The sequence below is a fragment of the Macaca nemestrina genome, chromosome 12 (genome assembly GCF_043159975.1).
Source record: "Macaca nemestrina isolate mMacNem1 chromosome 12, mMacNem.hap1, whole genome shotgun sequence".
Lineage (NCBI taxonomy): Eukaryota > Metazoa > Chordata > Mammalia > Primates > Cercopithecidae > Macaca > Macaca nemestrina.
In genome coordinates this window covers 132,891,439-132,911,790 of record NC_092136.1, presented here as the reverse complement: position 1 = coordinate 132,911,790, position 20,352 = coordinate 132,891,439, and the positions used below count along the sequence as shown (strand labels likewise).

The 20,352-nt window shown below is 45.3% G+C and overlaps 1 protein-coding gene and 1 long non-coding RNA gene across 8 annotated transcripts in view; one reads left to right on the top strand and one right to left on the bottom strand.

Annotated features, from left to right (window-relative positions):
• The window catches only part of LOC105476165 (opioid binding protein/cell adhesion molecule like), a 1,438,816-nt gene that overhangs the window by 336,607 nt on the left and 1,081,857 nt on the right, over window positions 1–20,352 (top strand). The gene's annotated exons all lie outside the window — the stretch shown is intronic.
• On the bottom strand, window positions 11,080–18,561 carry LOC105476169 (uncharacterized). The gene is made up of 4 exons (XR_011611201.1): window positions 18,487–18,561; window positions 17,662–17,725; window positions 12,187–12,283; window positions 11,080–11,212 (listed from the first exon to the last, which is right to left on the bottom strand). It is a non-coding gene; the product is annotated as an uncharacterized lncRNA (long non-coding RNA).

Below are 20,352 nucleotides of genomic sequence, written 5' to 3'. Positions count from 1 at the left end.
TCCAGACCTTGTAGAGAATGGATAGGACTTTAGTCAGAAGAAGAGCCTGAGTGATGCTGCCTGAGGGCATAGTTCAAGTCTCAAAGAGGGAGCAGAGCACAAACCAGACACTGTGGCTCTTAAGTCATGTGGTGAGCAAGTGGAAGGCACAAGGCCCTGAACACTGGTAAGGATGGGACAAGCACACACTTGCTGAACTCAGAAAAAGCAGAAGGCGGTGGGGTGCTGAGGTGTAGGGCAAGACCAAAGCCTGGTTCTACCACTCCAGGCTACATGAACAAGGACAAGACAGGCAACCCTCCGGACCACAGTTTCCTCATCTGTCAAATAGACAGTGATAATAGCACCTCACAAGATGTGAGAGGTTCAACAGGGCCAGTTCAGGGAAAGGGTTCACCAGTGAATGGATGAGCAAGCATGGGTTAGCTGTAGATGTAGGTGATCAGGACTGAGACCAAGCCATCCGATCAAGGGAAGGGAAGGGCTGGATGTGCTGGGATGCCTGCTCTAAGAAGGAGAAAGTGGGGAGCCCAGAGCACTGTGTGTCTTGGGATGGGGTCCACAGAATGAGCGTGCAGATATTGGTTAAGTTAGGCATTGCGCCTTTTAAAAACATTCCCCTTTTTCTTGATTTCGAGGTGACAAGCCCCCTGGGCTGACTCAGTGGATGGTGCTCAGAAAGCAAGTGGTATTTGCAAGGCAAGCTTAGAGTTCAGTGCTCTTTGAAAGCCAGGCCAGGTCTTAGCATCATGGGTGGAAAGGCCGGTGGTGGCTTTTCTCAAGGATGTGCACAATGGAGGTGGAGTCTGAAGATATAATTCAGCCATGGGTGACATTTATTCAGTGGGTGTGTGTGGCCCACTGTGGTGTGGAGCTGGTTCCCAGCATATGGGCTCCTCAAGAGTGTGCGGCTTGGGTGGGGCCCAAATGGGCGAGGACCCCACTCAACAGTGTGAGCAGTGGCAGGGTCAGTTGTGTGACGCTTCACCTGAGTCACTGTAGGATACCTTTGGTGTGCTGCCCTCCTTGCCTCCGAGCTCTACAAGAAGCCCTTCAGGGCCTGTGTGCACAGCAAAGTCTGTTCTGCGAGGGCTCTTGGCTGGGGCTGCGTTTCTGACAGTAATGATAACACATAGACTGTGGAGCTTCCAGGTTGCCGATTTACCTGTCTTAACTCCTTTAATCTGCTCTGGTCACGACTCAGGCTGAGGTAGGGCTGAGCCCACCCCAAGAATATCCCTTACATTTGGTGTGGTGTGTTGACGTATACTGGGACTCTACAGAGCCGATATTGCTTGTGATGGCCATGAATGTGTCGCTGTGCACGAGAATCCTCTGGGGAATGCTTGTGGAAAATGCAGACACCTGGGCCTTAGCCTGAGTTTCTGATTCAATGGGTTTCAGGTGGGCTGAGGTACTGTCTCTGTTACAGTTCCTCCAAGAGGTTCAGCTGCAGGCAGCTCATGGACCGACTGAGAAATACAGATTTGTGGAGTGCTTGCTATGGGCCAAGAATTGTGCTAAATGCTACATAAGTCATTTTATGCATCCTTTAACGTGAGTACTGTTATTATCTCCATTATACAGATACAAAAGAAAAGCAATAAAACAACCCAAGGCTTAGGTAGATTAAGTCATTTGCCCAAGATAAAAATGCTACAAAGTGATGGCCTGGGATGAAATTAGGATGGTGTGACTTGTTTCTTTACTTAACTCCGGTGTCTCAGGTGCTGCAGCTCCAGGGTGAGTTTATTAGATAGCAGGCATTCAGAATTGAAAAAAAAAATGGTTACTGTCATGCGCGTCCGTGTGGGGAGACCACCAAACAGGCTTTGTGTGAGCAACATGGCTGTTTATTTCACCTGGGTGCAGGCGGGCTGAGTCCGAAAAGACAGTCAGTGAAGGGAGATAAGGGTGGGGCCGTTTCATAGGATTTGGGCCGGTAAAGGAAAATTACAGTCAAAGGGGGGTTGTTCTCTGGTGGGTAGGAGTGGGGGTCACAAGGTGCTCCGTGGGGGAGCTTTTTGAGCCAGGATGAGCCAGGAAAAGGAATTTCACAAGGTAATGTCATCGCTTAAGGCAAGGACCGGCCGTTTTCACTTCTTTTGTGGTGGAATGTCATCGGTTAATGCGGGGCAGGGCATTTTCACTTCTTTTGTGATTCTTCAGTTACTTCAGGCCATCTGGGCTTATACGTGCAAGTCACAGGGGATGTGATGGCTTGGCTTGGGCTCAGAGGCCTGACATTTGTGCCTTCTTATATTAATAAGAAAAATAAAACAAAATAGTGTGACGTGTTGGGGCGGCGAAAATTTTTGGGGGGTGGTGTTGAGAGAGAATGGGCGATGTTTCTCAGGGCTGCTTCAAGCGGGATTAGGGGGCGCGCGTGGGAACCTAGAGTGGGAGAGATTAAGCTGAAGGAAGATTTTGTGGTAAGGGGTGATATTGTGGGGTCGTTAGAAGAAACACTTGTCATATTGAATGATTGGTGATGGCCTGGATACGGTTTTGTATGAATTGAAAAACTAAACGGAAGACACAGGTATTGAAGGACTAAGAATTGGCAGGACCTAGGACATCCAATTATAGAGTGCCCAAGGAGGTTCAGCATAGCCCTGCCAGCAAAGATTATTTATTTACTTTAAGAGGGAATTTAGAGTGGCGGTTTGGGATAGCACTAGGAGATATCAGCTGTGATGGCTTGGAGAAACAGTGTAAACCGGCAGTGTAAACACGAGCAGGGCATTTATGGGTAGTTGAGAACGGTGAATAGGAGTATGACTAGACAGAAGACAGTAGTGATGAAAGTTTTCTGGGGTGCAGTCTAAGTTGTTCCGGTGTCTGGAATGAGACTAGGACCTAATAAAAAGGAGTGTCCACACAGGAGCTCAAATGAGCTGGAACCTGTAGCATTCCGAGGACAGGCCTGAATTCTGAGACGGGAAAGTAGTAAAAATATTGACTAGTCCTTTTTAAGTTGGTGACTGAGCTTGGTGAGGTGTGTTTTTAAAAGACCATTCGTCCATTCTGCCTTTCCTGAAGATTGAGGACGGTAAAAGATATAAAGGTTTCACTGAATACCAAGAGCCTGAGAAACTGCTCAGGTCATTTGACTATTAAAGGCTGGTCTGTTTTCAGACTGTATAGAAGCAGGAAGGCCAAACCGAGGAATTATGTCTGACAGAAGGGAAGAAATGACCGCGGTGGCCTTCTCAGACCCTGTGGGAAAGGCCTCTGCCCATCCAGTGAAAGTGTCTACCTAGACTAAGAAGTATTTTAGTTTTCTGACATGTGAGTAAAGTTAATTTGCCAGTCCTGGGCAGGGGCAAATCCTCGAGCTTAATGTGTAGGAAAGTGGGGGTGGGGGGGGCCTGCACAATCCCTGAGGGGTAGTAGAATAGCAGATGGAACACTGAGAAGTGATCTCCTTGAGGACAGATTTCTAGGATGGAAAGGAAATGAGAGGTTCTAAGAGATGGGCTAGCGGCTTGTAACCTACATGGAAGAGGTTATGAAATGACGACAGAATAGAATGGGCCTGTGAGGCTGGAAGGAGATATTTTCCTTGGTCTAAGAACCATTTGCCTTGTGTGGGGAGAGATTGATAGGTGGAAGTTTCAGATGGGGAGCAGGTGGGAGTGGCTGATGTGAAGGAGGAAAACTGCCCTGAGGGATAGAAGTTGGAACCTAGCTGCTTTTTTAGCTAACTTATCAGCATAAGCATTGTCCTGAGCAATGGGATCTGATGCCTTTTGATGGCTGCTTTTTTAGCTACCTTATCAGCATCAGCGTTGTCTTGAGCAAAGGTTGGGGGAAGAAAAATAGATTTTGGAAGTTATGAGAACTGTAGACAGTTGAGCACAGTTTGTGATTTTAGGGCCTCTAACAGTATTAAAGCGGCGGCAGCCGCTGCGCGCAGACGTGAGGTCTCGGCTAAAACAGTAAGAAGTTGTTTGAACAGAAAGGCTACAGGACGCGGTCCTGGCTCTTGTGTAAGAATTCTGTCCGCACTAACCATGCCTAGGAAGGAAACGAGTTGTTTTGTAGAAGGGATTGGGGTTTGGGAGATTAGCCGGACATGATCAGCAGGGAGAGCACGTGTGTTTTTACGATAATTATGCTGAGATAGGTAACAGATGAGGAAGAAATTTGGGCTTGACTGAAGTAATGGGGGCTGTCTGTGAAGCCTTGCGGCAGTATAGCCCAGGCAATTTGCTGAGCCTGATGGGTGTCAGGGTCAGTCCAAGTGAAAGCAAAGAGAGGCCGGGATGAAGGGTGTAAAGGAATAGTAAAGAACGTATGTTTGAGATCTAGAACAGAATAACAGGTTGTGGAGGGAGGTATTGAGAATAGGAGAGTATATGGCTTTGGCACCACGGGGTGGATAGGCAAAACAATTTGGTTGGTAAGGTGCAGATCTTGAACTAACCTGTAAGCCTTGTCTAGTTTTAGGACAGGTAAAATGGGGGGAATTGTAAGGGGAGTTCACAGGCTTTAAAAGGCCATGTTGTAGCAGGGAAGTGATAACAGGCTTTAATCCTTTTAAAACGTGCTGCGGGATGGGATGTTGGCGTTGAGTGGGGTAAGGGCGATTAGGTTTTAATGAGATGGTAAGGGGTGCATGATCAATTGCCAATGAGAGGTATCCTATGATTGTGGGTTAAGGTGGGGGATACGAGGGGAGGAGGATGCGAAGGAGGCTTTGAACTGGGGGAAAAGGCAGCAATGAGGTGTGGCTGTAGCCTAGGAATAGTCAGGGAAGCAGATAATTTAGTTAAAATGTCTTGGCCTAATAAGGGAACTGGGCAGGTGGGGATAACTGAAAAGGAGTGCATAAAAGAATGTTGTCCAAGTTGGCACCAGATTTGGGGAGTTTTAAGAGGTTTTAGAAGCCTGACCGTCAATACCCACAACAGTTATGGAGGCAACGGAAACAGGCCCTTGAAAGGAAGGTAATGTGGAGTGGGTAGCCTCCGTATTGATTAAGAAGGGGACAGACTTACCCTCCACTGTGAGAGTTACCCAAAGCATCTGTGATGGTCCAGGAGGCTTCCGAGGCGATGGGGCAGCGTCGATCTTCAGCGGCTAAGCCGAGAAGGTCTGGGAAGGAGTCAGTCAGAGAGTCCTGGGCCAGAGCTCCAGGGGCTCTGGGAGTGGCTGCTGAGCGAATTGGACAGTCCGATTTCCAGTAGGGTCGCGCACAGGTGGGACACGGCTTAGGAGGAACCTCGGGCTGCGGGCATTCCTTGGCCTAATGGCCAGATTTCCGGCACTTGTAGCAAGCTCCTGGGGGAGGAGGTTGTGGAGGAACCCCTGGCAGCTGCGGTTCAGGCGTTTGGAGTTGTGTGCTGGAGATGTGGCTGAGGTTTGTCTCACAGTGGAGGCAAAGAATTGCAACTCAGAAATAAGTTGCTACTTGGCTGCCTCTACTCTATTATTGTACACCTTCAAGGCGAGGTTCATTAAGTCCTGTTGTGGGGTTTGAGGGCCGGAATTTAATTTTGGGGGTTTATTTAATGTCGGGAGCGGATTGGGTAATAAAATAAAATGCATATTAAGAATAAGACGGCCTTCTGACCTTTCAGGGTCTAGGACTGAAAAGCATCTCGGGATTGCTGCTAAACAGGCCATGAACTGGGCCAAGCTTTTCATATTTGATGAAAAAGAGCCTAAATGCTAACTGATTTGGGAGAGGTCGGATAAAGAAAAAGGAACATTAACCTTGACTATGCCTTTAGCTCTATCCACTTTTTTAAGAGGAAATTTCTGGGCAGGTGGGGGAGGGCTAGTCGCGGAATGAAACTATAAGCCAGACTATAAAAGGCCTATAAGCCAGACTATAAACGAAACTGTAAGCCAGACTATAAAAGGACTATAGGTTGGGGGAGCAGAGACTGAGGAAAAATTGGGACCTAGCTCAGCCTGGCGAGGAGGGGAGAGGTCAGATGGGTCTGTAGAAAGGGATGATTTTTAGAAAGACTCAGCGATGCTTGGGGTTGGGACTGAGGGGACAGGCGGGAAGGAAAGAAGGAGGATTTGGGACGAGTTGCACTGGGAACAGAGACTAGGGAGGGACCGATGTGTAAAAGAATGCCTGGACGTCACGCATCTCAGGCCATTTGCCCATTTTATGACACGAATTATTTAGATCTTGTAGCCTGGAAAAATCTAAAGTGCCATTTTCTGGCTATTTAGAGCCATTGTCAAGTTTGTATTGGGGCCAAGCGGTGTTGCAGAAGAAGATGAGGCGTTTAGGTTTTAGGTCAGGTGTGAGTTGAAGAGGTTTTAAGTTCTTGAGAACACAGGCTAAGGGAGAAGAAGGAGGAATGGAGGGTGGAAGGTTGCCCATAGTGAAGGAGGCAAGCCTAGAGAAAAGAAAGAGTAGAGATACAGGGAGAAGGAGTTTGGGGGTTCTTGCCCTCCAGAAAAGCGGGAAAGGGGTCGGGGAGCAGAAATAAAGTATTGGGGCGCAAAAATAAGAGATTGGGGTGCAAAAATAAGAGGCTGGGGTTCTTGCCCCTCCCCCAGAAAAGCAGATAAGGGGTAGAGACAGGGAGGGTAGGGGTTGGGGTGCTTGCCCCTCCCCCAGAAAAGCGTGACTTGCCGCTTAGGGGGAAGGACCAAGGCAGGCGTCCCCGCAGTGTGGTCAGACACCTCTGAAACATGGGTGAGTAATCAGAGAGGTGTCCCTGCAATGATTAAACACCAAGGGAAGGCTGCCTTCCCCAGTCCACGACCGGCGCCGGCGTTTTGGGTTCCACGGATAAAACGGTGTCTCCTTTGTCTCTACCAGAAAATGAAAGGAATTGAAATTAAGAGAAGGGAGAGATTGAAGGGTGGCGCCAAGATTGAAAGGAGAAAGAGGTCGAGAGATAGTGAGAGAGGTTGAAGAAGAGAGTAAAAAAGGGGCCGCTTACCTGATTTAAAATTGGTGAGATATTCCTTGGGCTGTTGGGTCTGAGGACCCGAGGTCGTAGGTGGATCTCTCTCATGGAGCAAAGAGCAGGAGGACAGGGGATTGATCTCCCAAGGGAGGTCCCCTGATCCGAGTCACAGCACCAAAATGTCATGCGGGTCCGTGTGAAGAGACCACCAAACAGGCTTTGTGTGAGCAACATGGCTGTTTATTTCACCTGGGTGCAGGTGGGCTGAGTCCAAAAAGAGTCAGGGAAGGGAGATAAGGGTGGGGCTGTTTTATAAGATTTGGGTAGGTAAAGGAAAATTACAGTCAAAGGGGGGTTGTTCTCTGGTGGGCAGGAGTGGGGGTCACAAGGTGCTCAGTGGGGGAACTTTTTCAGCCAGGATGAGCCAGGAAAAGGAATTTCACAAGATCATATCATCGCTTAAGGCAAGGACCGGCCATTTTCACTTCTTTTGTGGTGGAAGGTCATCAGTTAAGGCGAGGCAGGGCATTTGCACTTCTTTTGTGATTCCTCAGTTACTTCAGGCCATCTGGGCTTATACGTGCAAGTCACAGGGGATGTGATGGCTTGGCTTGGGGTCAGAGGCCTGACAGTTACGTCATCAGTTCTCAAGGAATTCAAATTCTAATATTAAAGGCATAAGCAAATATGAAATGAGGAGACATGTAATTGAAATCTCAAAATAGTGTATCACATGGAGACATGAAACCGAAAGTACTGTTTTAGTTTGTCTGTAGTTTAGGTTGGCTTCAATGGCCTTTCAAAGGAAGTAGACCCTGCACTTCAATTATTTGTCTTACTCCATTTGTCTTACATAACTTCTAGAAGAAAGGTGGCTTGAAAGAAACCAATCAATTTGCAAGATACAGTGATTCTCTTAAGCAGTCCAGGTGGTATATTTGGGGTTGGGACATGGAGGATGCTGTGAGCCATTCCTTCTCCCCATGACCCCGCAAACTATGGCACCATCTACGCACTGAGAGCACAGATGCTCCCTGTTCTCTCAAATTCAGGTCCGAGATCCTTGGTCAGGTCACTAAAATCTCTTGCTCAGAGTCAAACCTGTTCCTCGCTAAAATGGACTGGGGAACTTCTCTGTAATGGAAGGAGGAGGAGGTGCTGGAGGGAGAGGCTGGGGAGAAGGGCTAGTCTGGTAAGACTGTGATGCAGGGAGAGGCAGGCAGGAGGCCACAACAGAGGCTGTTTCCTTCATCCTCCTGCCGTTCCCAATGTCTCGAAGCTCAGAATGCTCTCCAGGGGTTTGGGGATTCTGTCCTGCTACTCTGATGCATCTTAGCCAAAGCAGATTTGCCCCTTTTCCAATAAAGGCAAACCAAAATGTAATCTATAATTATCATTACTAATTCCACTTAATTAGTCACAAGCCAGCAGCCAAATTGGCTTTCTCATAATTATCTGATAAGCAGTAAGCACATCTCATAGATTATAATTAACACTACTTAATTAAAATCTAATATACATACACCCTTTCCTCAAAATATATCTAATTTGGTTCACAACAGCAGTGGATAAAATCTCTTCTTTGGTTACCCCTGCAACGTATTTCAAGTTGTCACTGTCCTTTCAGTCTCTGAAGAGAACTGAGGGCAAATTGTACATAGTTTGGTTATTCTTTCAGAAAGTTATAAATGTTCTCCCCAGGAGATTGAGAAAAGTCTCTAGGAAGATCCTTCCTCTCTCTTGAAGGATCTTCCCAGACTAAGGAATGCCTGGCCCATGATGCACATGCAACTGGTTTGTGCTTCCTGCCAAGGACATCCCAGGTCCCAACTTAGATTTCTTTACGTTTTCCTTACGTGGACAATGTAGAAAAGGTCCTGTCCACCTCTACTCTAAAAGAAAAAAAAATCCCCATCAAACTTCCACCCATAATCCTAGCCTAAATTTTGAAAATGAATGGGATTCAAAGCCTTTTTGAAATCCTGAATGGCTGCGATGTGCATCTTCCACCCACTGCCACCTCTAGCGCACTGAGGCCGCAGGTGTCTGATGTTGCATTCGTGGGAGTGCTGACTGGGATTAGAAGCCAGGGCGTTCACCGTGCTGAATGTGAAAAGATCTATTCTTTGTGGAATTGCCTCCCATTCCTCAGAGACAAGCCCAGAGCACAGGTTGAAGGGGACCAGAGACAGTTATTATTTTGCATCCTCTGAAAGCTATGCTAAACAGAAGGCAAAGAGTGATGGCGACTCTTCATGTGCTGAAGACAGAAGAGGGCAAAGAGGAAAACGTGGGGAAAAACAACTGTAATGGAAAAGCAACCAAACTTTTTCTAAGTGTAGGCATCCCCTTAATGGGCAGGGGGCACTGCTGGGCTTGTAACTGACCTTCCTGTGGCAAACCACAGGGAGGGTTGTGTGCAGTTAAACTGCATTTCCCGAGGGTCCTGTTTTGTAGAAGTCAGCCCTCTGCCATTGAGTCTTATCTGCCTCTCGCCATTCACACCCAGTCCAGTTCCTGAAGATGGAGGGAAAACAATACATGCCTTCTGTATTGATACCGTAGTTTATGAATGGCCAACTTATTTTTAGACAGGTTTCTGGGAGGAAGTTTTATACTCTGATGTCAGAACGTAAATGATGACAAGGAGAGCCAGCGGAGGTGTGAAATGGGCCAAAATCACCGGCCCTCCGGGGTGCTTCTCACTGCTCGCCCTGTCTTGCTGTTCTCCGCCACACTCCTGGTATTAATCATCACCAGGACAAAGTCTGCCTTTCCTGCCAGATGATCTGCTTCAGGAATGCAAGTGTCGGGATTACTTTGTTCACTGCTGCATTGCCCACTACCTCCATAGGGTCCAACACATCACAAATGCCCAATATATTTCTGTTGAATGAATAAATGAATGAATGTCCTGTGACTTCTTTCCTATTGACAAATAAGCAAATTCACTAGCAATGATTGCTACACAGGGAAAACATTTGAAATCTGAACTGTGCGATTGAACCCATTTTCAGTGATACTAAGTTTCTCCTATGAAGTTTATTTTGGATCAGAAAAAAACAACAATCAGGCCGGGCGCGGTGGCTCAAGCCTGTAATCCCAGCACTTTGGGAGGCCGAGGCGGGCGGATCACAAGGTCAGGAGATCGAGACCACAGTGAAACCCCGTCTCTACTAAAAATACAAAAAAAAATTAGCCGGGCGCGGTGGCGGGCGCCTGTAGTCCCAGCTACTCAGGAGGCTGAGGCAGGAGAATGGCGGGAACCCGGGAGGCGGAGCTTGCAGTGAGCCGAGATCGCGCCACTGCACTCCAGCCTGGGCAACAGCGTGAGACTCCGTCTCAAAAAAAAAAAAAAAAAAAAAAAAAAAACAATCAGTAGAAAAAGGGTATGTAGAATTTGTCTTGGTGTTTCTTCTCTCTCATTACTCACTTCTCTCTGTGTACCCCAATCAGGCCATTTGGCCAGTGGGTCAGTCTGCAGCAACTTTGACAGGCTTTGGGAGAGTAGGTAGATGTTGTACTGTCCATCTACTTATAGTTCCATCAAGGGAGTAGCTGCAAGTCCCCAGAGAATGACCCTCTATGTTGAGAATTACCTTAATGGGTTTTTGGCCCAAACATGTTTTCCCGACATGCCTTGGGCTCCTGTTTACTTTGCCGGGTCAATGGGGTGGTGACAGCTGTGTGAATATGGGGAGGGCCCTGTCTAGGCCATGGTTTTGCTGGTGGTCCTTAGAAGCTTTTGAAGCTGTTTTGTCTTTCATCCTCTTTGCACACCCAGGGAGATTTCCAAATGGATGCAGCTTGCTCCTCACTAGCCACTGCCCCTGGGAGGGCTCCACAGTCATCTTACCTACCATCCATTCTCCCACCAGGCAAGGACCTTTGATTTCTGTATCTTGGCTGAAAGCATTTTCATCCTGTAGGAATGATCTCAGGGGAGACACTCAGTTTATCCTGTTCTTTGACTGAAGCGGCCTCGGCCACCTAATCCGCCATCCACGCTGGGCTTTCTGTAATACGCTGGGTTTAAATAAATTATATTTTCAAAGGTTAAGACTGGATTTCAGCAGTCAACTCTCCTGCTGATGTCTCTCTTATTTTCTCAACCTAAGAAAAAGAGTGAGAGTTGGTAGGTTTATGAAGGAAAGAGATTGTTCCTGCAATCCCATCTGTGAAGATGCTATTAATTCTTTTGCAAAATCTCGAATCCTTCCTTGTCCCTTGTGTGACTGCCATGGGACGGAGAGGACGTTTTCTGTCTGGTGCTTCTTGTTCGGAAAGTCCACGAGCATAGGCTGACTGCTGTGGGGCTGTCTCTTTGTCTGTACCATTCAGTGCAAGAGGAAGAGAATGGATTAAAAAAAAAACAAAAGAAAGTAGAAAATGGTTGGAGGAGGAGAAAGGTGAAAAGAGAGGAAGAGAAATAAGTGATTGTTTCTCCTGAGGTCTTCTCAAGAGGTGACTATTTGTTGCATTTGCATCCTATGTGGCTTGAAATATTTGTATTGTCTGGGGCGTGATGTTAAGTGGCAAAACAAACAAACAAACAAAAACAACCAAAACCCTACACATAATAAAGAATAAAAATACAATTTCTGAAACATTCAGTTGTGTAGGAATACTATTATTTTTAAAAATGCCAAAATATTTCCATGACAGCAACAGGGTATAGAAGAGCAGCCAGGGCCTCCTTGTTTCAGGCCCGGGGAGTAAAGGTGGCATGTCCCAGGGACTGCCGAAAACTTTCTCGGTAACCGTGGTAGGTGCCTGCACTGCTTGGCAGGATGTGCTTCCTTGGCAGGAGCATTCCCTCCCATATGTGTGCACGTCACGGGTACCTCCTGAGCATCCTCTCTCTTTGACATAATCTCTGAAGGAAGCAGGCACTTGCTATGTGCACTCAAAGGCCAGTGCCCCAGCACATCCGAGTCTCCCCACCCTCCTCTCCTATATTCTCTCTCACCCCGACTTCCTGCCATCTGTCTTCATGCAAAGAATGAGTCTGAAAGAAGTAGGTTCAGGCCAAGTCTTGGAGGGCAACCAGAGTGAGCTGGGTTCTGCGGGTCCATGCTCCTCCAGCCCCACCCTTCTCTCCTTCAAGAATCCACCTCTCCAGGAATCATGGTCACCTTGCCCCATACCCCCAGCCGCAGTAGGGCTGGAGATGCCTTTTCTGTGCTTCCACAGCATCCTATGATTTTACCTGACTTTAAACTTACTGCAGTACAGGAAACTCATCTAATTCTTATTCTTCTTCTACATGAGACCGTAATCTCTTCAAGAATAACATGCTTACCTAGAACAGTGGCTGGTAAACAGCTGGTGATTGATAACAGCCTTTTGAATTCATAAATGAAAGGCATTCTAGTTGTTCACTTTAGAAGCAGGTGGACCTGATAAAAATGAGAAACGTGATTGACAGCTGGGACTTTTACAATGTGTGTTACAAAGAGTCCATCTACTTTCCTCTCTGGGCTCCGGTCCTTTATAGCAGACTGTGATATTCTTGGCGTGAATCACGTACCATGCATTCTAGTTCAGTCAGATACTGGCCAGTTAAGAGCGCTCAAGGGATATTACATTCATGTTTACATTAAGAATATAACTATTTATGATAACAAGATGTAAGCTAATTTGCTCATTAAATGAAATAAATAAATAGCAGCAAGTAGGAAAAAATAGAACATGAAAAGATGATGGGGTCTTGTATGTACCAAAGAGTTATACTATTTCTATTCTTAGCTAGTCAGTAATAGCTTTGCTTTAACCCTTTTTAGCTCAGCTCATTCTCAATTAGTTTAATCCGCTCCAATCACAAATACGTCTTTATTAAAGTGTTACTCTCTCAAATATTGTGCTGAGTATAGTGTATTCTTAAAAAGCTTTATAAGTGTGTACAACATTTCCTTCTTCTTTTTCTGGTTATTAGTATGCAGATAGTTCTTGGGAAGCCAACACTTCCACCAGCCCTGCCCATGTGGTTTGGATGTACTGGGCACAAAGCTAGCTCCAGGGATGGCCAGTGAGCCTGGCCTGGCCAGTGGAAGCAACAAGAAATGGGCAGGGGCCCAGATCTGTCCCATGAGACTGAACTCTGAGACTTATGTGGAATAGTTGGGAAGATTATGCATGGAGATCTCAAAATGGCTCCCCTTTCTTTCTGACTCTCCTCTGATTTTGTTTTCCTTTGTTCTCTGTGGGGTGCTTTTTTGTGTAACAAAATATGAAGTAATCTTGTTCACTAACCAACCCCTATTTCCTTGTCTCTAAGTACTTGACTCAGCAATTCAACTTTTTAAAGGGGTTGAAATTATTGAAAATTGCAGGCAACTTTAAAGTCAGCAAACCTATTTAGCCTCACAATTTTAAAGTAAGAATGAACAAACATTTTCACAGGAACTTCGATGCTGCAGGAGAAAGCTAGCATCCTTTTATCAAACAGACACAATGTGTTTTGTTTTCAATGGAGGCCATCTCCTCATCCTCAGGTCTCTCTGTCTGGGTTTATTTAAAATTTGAGACTAGGTTAGGTTTCTGTGCTGTTTCCTGCCATTAACCTTTGTCAACCTTGTTGCCTGCCCTAGGGCGAGGCCAAAGTCAAGTTCCAGAAGTAGTCTAGAGATATTATACACTATTATACACTCACCTGTCCTGAAGAATGATTTGAAGTCTCAGCCTTTGTGAGCTCCCAGTATGAAACAGAGAGGGAGAGACAGTCCCAGGCACAGAAAATGCAGCATCATTATGGTTCTTTATCCCTTGGAAAAGTGGTAAAATGTCCCTTGGGTTACCTGTGGGCCGTTAGTGTGTGGGCAGGTGGAGCTGGACGCGGAATCACTGGAGGGCTGGGACAGGGCTGGGGAAGGGTGGTGCGGCAGTGCTTCCTGCTCAGGTTATTGGGATCCTGTCAGTATCTCCGTACCCGGGGAAGAGACTCTGCCAATTGCTGCAGGGTCTGTTCACAGATATTTTCAGCTAATCTTGGACTTTCATTTGCCAGAAACACTGGAAGATTTGTCTTCACAGATGAGAAAAAAATGAAAGGATTCCTCAGAGTAGGAAGACAAAACATAATTGCCACAGGCTATTTCTGGATCCGAGGACTATTTGGGGCTCTGCTGGCAGTCTCAGCATTCAAACTCTGCAAGACACCCTGTTGGGCCTGGGTGATGTGGCCCTGAGAGCTCCCCGATCCCCTAAAACAGCTCTCAGCTGAGCAGGATGGCAGCCGAAGCTCGGGATTTGCCTGATCTGCATCACATCATTATGGAAGTAAGAGCCATTCCGTTCGTGGTGGAAACCTCTTCTCCACCTTTGCCCAGGTGGCAATGACTCTCTGAAACACTGCTCCCTAAATGCCCTCAGGACTTTCTTGTGCCTGACTGGGACATGTAAGCAGTGCTGCTTCCTCCAAGACACATGGCCCATTGTCTCCTATTTCTCTGTGATCCTGAGAAGATAACGCAGAGAAATGCATTTCTATTGAGAAGCCATATTTTACCACTAAAGTTTCACCAGGCAAAGGCTTGGCCCGGCTTCTGGCATTTGCAGAGGATTTGAGGATTAGTGGTAAAATGTTGTGTGCAGAAAAGAAAAGCAACTAAAAGAGCTTCATATCTGAAAGACAGTGTGTTAAAAGGGTTCACTTGTCTTTTTGACAGTAGAAAAAAGAATCAAACTTAACTTTTCATTCTCACTTCCATCCTGTAATCCACATCCTTAAACTACAAGTGTCTTTTCTCTACTCCCTCTGTCCTCAACGACTCCTGACCCCAGTCTCTCTTTATAGCATATCCATGTTTTGAAAATAACCTATTCAATTTTAGACCCCATCGTGAGCGTCATGGAAACATTTTAATATTCTGTTTCTCAGATCTTTATGACATAATCTTTCTGTTTCAGCTCAAGTAGTCTGTAAAATATGCTGTAAGTATTCTATTGCTTATTCCACTCCAGTTTTTTTCTTGTTTTTTTTTTTAAGAAATCATGTTTTATATTTTAAAAGATACAGAACAGAATACAGTGGAATATCTGTGTCTTTCTTCCATCCCTATGCCTCAGCCAACCAGTTCCCTCTCCCAAGATGATCAATGTCATTAGTTCTCAGTATCCTTCCAAAATCTTATATGCATATACAAGCCAATATTCTCTCTAGCTCTCTGTCTCTTCCTCTTACATAAATGATAGCATACAGTATACTCAGTTCTGCATCTTGCCCTTTTACCTACCAACATTTCTTGGAGATCATTCCATATCAGTATATAAAGACTTCTTCAGTCTATTTTACATATTCCTTTGATTGCTTCTCCATCCATTCCATTCTTCTGCTTCTCCGAAATCTTCCTTTCAAGTTCTGACTTCAGTGCTACTTCTCTTAGGAAGCCATCCCTAGTCATTCCAACCTCCCAGTGATCCCTCCCAATGCTGAGCTACAGACTTTTGTTTGTTTTCTGAACTACTCATTTCTTGTATCGCTAGCTGTCTTTAATGTTCTTGAGTTGTAGCTTTCCGTATAGACTGTGATGTCTTCAAGGACAGGGATCATGTCTTATCCGCTTTGTAGCTCCTATAACACTACATCATCTAACAGAAGCCTTTTCCTTAGTAGGGATGCAGTTAGTTTGTTGATTTGGTGCAGTTCAGGGAACAAAATTTGCCAACTCTGCCTTTTCAGAGAGTCTGTGTCAGGGACCAGCTTTGTGTGGATTGACCCTAAATGATCTCTCTAGTCACAAAAAGTCTTCGTAAGCATCTCTGGAAATGCAAATAAGTGTGGCTTACCTGAGCAAGGCACAAAGGACTACATTCCCATCCCTGTTTGCCTTCAATGGTTAGTTGCTCTTTTCACTTTTTCCTCCAAAAGTCAGCCTATAGGTGGGGTCTGCCAAAGCACAAAGTGCAGTAGAAAGATTAGCTCTAGTGGTCAGATGTGTTAGGGTCAAGTCCACTTCAGGATGACTGGCAGAATCACGGCATTCTGCTAGGTTTCCAGAAATCCTACTGCTGGTCAGGGCTGCAGGGACCAGGGAAAGAAAGGACATCACACTTTGCCAACTTTCTCACTTGCCCTCCTTCCTTGTGACATTTGCCAGATTGTCTGGGACCAGCTGTGTGAGCTGCATCTGTCACAGGGACGGTGGAGCTGTGTGGCTTTTCCACCCTCTGGTCAGCTTCTCTCTGGGGACTTTCTCCACCATGAGATTGTCCTTAGATTAAGCAAATAATTTCACATTAGTCTAATTAATTCTAATAGACTCATTAGTTCAGTCTTAGAGCTCATTCTCAAGGGAGTGATGGTCAAAAGCTGTGAAGAGTGTTTTCTTTTGTGAGAAAATCATGTTGTTTTCTTTCACGTTGGGATTTCAAACTTGACTTCTGGGATTAAAAAAAAAAATCTCCAGTTTCATGGAGTTCCATTAGCTTCCGTCCCGATCCATAGAGTCAACATCCTCTGATGAAGGTTTCCCCTTGAAAATGGAGGTCTCTGCCATTTTTCTGGGATTGCAGGGCAGGTAGAATAAATCAGGTCTCAACTTTAAGTAGCTTATTGCAGTGTAATTTGGGAAGACTAAATGTAAACAAATAAAATGATGACTACTGTAAGGCAATGCTGTCTAAGTGTCAGAGACGGTAGGAATTTTAAATGTTTAGAGGTGGCAGAGATTTCAAATTTGAAAGACTCCTTAAGAATGAGCAGAATTTTATAAGAGACAAAGAAAGGTGAGAGGCGTTTAAGATACAGAGGAGAGCATGTGCCAGGTAGGATCTATAAAAACCTGGGTTTTTTCATAAATAGTCAGAGGAGCACTTGAGCTGAAGGAGAACTTCTGTGTTGGAGATGAGGGCATTGCAGGCTTAGAAAGCCAGTTGGGTCAGACTGAGGAATCTGAAGGTCAAGTTTAGAGATGAGGATTCTTCCTGAAAGCAACGAAAACTCCTCAAGGCCTCTTGTGAAGAGAGAACAATTGGAGCACTTGTTTAGGAAAAACAAACAGGTGATAACATATCAATTGGAGCAATTGTTTAGGAAAAACAAACAGGTGATAACATATGGCATGGATTGAAGTGGGCTGAGGCTGGAGTAGGGTGAAACGAGCAGAAAGGAATGAGCTAAGAAGCTTTTGTATGACAGCAATGTGTCATGTGTGCACTTCACAGAATGCACTTACACACACCTAGATGGTACAGCCTCCTACATACCTCAGCCGTACAGTGGAGCCTACTGCTCCTAGGGTACACAACTGCACAGTATGTCACTGTGCTGACACTGTAGGCAACCGGAACTCAGTGCTAAGAATTGGTGTCTCTACACATAGAAAAGGTACAGTAAAAAATACCATATTATAATATTATGAGACCACTATCAAATACGTGGTCCACCATTGGCCAAAATATCATTATGTGGAGCACAAATGTAGTTATTTCATGTCATTTGTTAGCAAGGGGGTATGAAGATACAAGTATTTCTGAGAAAAGTAGCACTTATCTAGTCATTCATACCTTAGAGTGAATGAGCAGATCTGATTCTCTATTGGGAGAGAATGTGCAGCCTAAGCCAACCCCAGCTCACCAGGGCAGGGTGGGCCCACCAGTCTCTGGGACAGAAGCCACGGCCTTCGGTTCCTGGGTGACTATCCTACCATTTTTCCCTGTGGGATGATGCTTATAATTCACAATGAATGTTCCTGATTATCAGTAATTATTGTTTTTTCCATAATATTCTGTACTCTCACCTGCAGGGCAGAGCTACTGAACATATTATACTGCTTACCTATCCTCTTCCTCTCAACCCAAATAGAGAGCCTGTAGATGATTTCACAAGGTAGAGAAAGGGGCTGGGGGAGAAATGAACAGAATGTTTGTGAAGTGAGCTCTTGAATGCTTGTCAAAAAGCCTTTTCCTCTCAGCTATCCCAGAGGAACCCATTATCTCCTGGGGCCAAGGTGCCTGCAAGGGCTCTCAGCCAAACACAATTTGTATTCTAATCCCATTTGCTTTGGACATTTTCCCCAGGGCTTCACTGTCACTTTTAAATCTGGTTCTGAGAGCTCATCAGAGTCAGTCATCTGGACCCGACACCCTTCCTCCAGCCAATGCCACCCTTGGCCAAATCCTAGAAGATTTGGGAGGCTCTGCTCATGCCTCCTTGCTGCTGCAGCAGTCACTGCATTCCTGGGCCATTCCAGGAAGATCTGAGTGTGTTGGGAACCAGAAAGAGTTGCTGTTATGACTTTGACAGTCTCACAGCATCTGTCTCCACTGCCTGTCCCAGCATCCTTTCTTCACCTGTAGGAAAAGAGCCACGTTTGACACCTGTCTTTGCAGGTAGGGGTCTGAGAGCCATGGGAGGCACTTGGCAAGCACAGTGCTGTGTTTTGACCCTGCCATGGGACCCTGGAGAGGTGGTGGCAAGCATCCTGGAAGCCGTGCACATTGCCGTCAATGAAAGGCAAGGAAAAACTCCTTAAATTCTTCACTTGTCTTAAAACTTCTACTTCATTTCAAACCACAACACTAAAATTTGCAGCCAGCCCTTATCACCTAGCATCTCTTATTTTGAGAGCATTTCCTGCGTGCCAGGTACTAGGAGCCTTACGTGATGTGTTGTTTGCCATCCCTACTGTCGAGATGACAAAATTGCAGGTCCCAGAGGTAGTAAGTGACCAGGGAGGAGGAGACTCAGATCTATTATTATATGACAGATCTATTGTGACATAAACAAAGCTGCCATTCTTTCCCCTCCTCCTAACTGCTTTCCAAGGTCCCACCAGCAGAACAAGTGTTGTCTTTTTTTCAATTTGAAGTGTGAGGGAATTCATTGAACAATTGGCCAAAGAAGTTGGGCACCCTGAATTGGTAGTGTCACAGAAGAAGGCTGGGGAGTCAGAGACTGTGGCTTATCCACCACTTCTGCCACTCAGGACATATGAGGCTAGGCTGATATCTCAGTTTGGTGAAATGAGAATGGTACCACTTGATGAGCCATCAAAAGCACCTGCCATGGGGTGAGGGAGGTACTCAATAATTCTTACTTCCCTCTCTGGCCATCCTTCTTTATTTTGGGGACATTCTCTTCCAGTCTTTAAAAATATTATTAATACAGTGTTTGGGCCATTGTAGACATTCAATACCTAACTGCCAAAATGACAAATAACTATAAATGTACAAACATATTCAATTTATTTTCATTTGACTTGCTTGAGGACTTTTTTGAGATTTTCGTGACATGCTCAGAGGACTGAGAATGCAGAAAGAGGTGGGAAGTGATTTGTAAAACCAAGTATGGACAGCTCTAAGGATGCCTAGGAACCCCAAGACAACTTCCATTCATACCATGAATCCTACTGGATTTTGCACCTGAAAGAGAAGAGCAGGGATGAAAACTATCAGCTCGCTAAGAGCAGAGGACTTCTGTGCATTTTGCCCAGCACTGGGCCTGGCAATGCGCTTGTAGGAAGCCACTGTCTTAGGGGTGCACTGGGAATGCCCCTTGAATGTTCCCAATGTTCTCAAACTTCATCAGGAGAGCAGTGGGTTAATTCATGGTTCACAGATGTTCAACTGCATAACAGATGCAAAAAGCAACAGCTTTCTTAAATGAACTTTTTTGGGGAAGAAAAAATAACAGTAGTTAACTTTTTTGGAACACCAAACTAAATATAAATGTCTGTTTAAAAAAACAAAACAGAACTCTGCCCGAGGATATGCCGGAAGAGTCTTTAAAGCAGTGGGTTTCCATTTTCTTCCATTGGTTACATGAGACGAGTCGTTCCTTTGGGAGCCTTGATGTCGCCTGTATTGTCTGTTTGACATTAGATAGGGACACTGCCTTCTTCTTTCTTCCTCTTCACTCCCACCTTCTTGTCACTCAAGTTACTAAATCCTAAGTATTAGTATATTATCATTGAAATTTATCTAAATTTGCATTAATATGAAAAAATGTATTTTTTGTACTTTCTCTAAATTGAGAAAAAAGATGTGGCTGGTATTTGACTACACAGGTGAGTTTAAAACTTTTCGGCTTGGTAGCGAATGTTCCCATAGTTTAATCCCAAACTGTCTTGTTGGGTTTATTTTCTACCCTTCTGTAGAATGGCCTTTTGCTTCAGCAAAACTGGTTTCTTGGCCTCCTGAACCTGTGCTTCCACTGGCCATCTCCTTAAGAATCCTACCCATTTGCTAAGGTCACGGTTCAGGTTCTACTTCTTCCAGAAGAGATCACCATAACCACAATGACTTTGCCTTCCTCCAATCTAAATAGCTTGTTTTCTGTACCCATTACTTAGCCGCTTATCCAGAGTGATCTTTTGGTTTTCATTTTGTTCTTGGATTATACTGTTAATTGTTCAAGTGTTTGTCTTATCTTCTAGCAGACTTCTCTCTTGAAATCTTTGTCCCATGCTCCTTCCCACCAGTGCACAAAACTTAAAATTTTCCACATCAAAAGTCTATATTCATACTT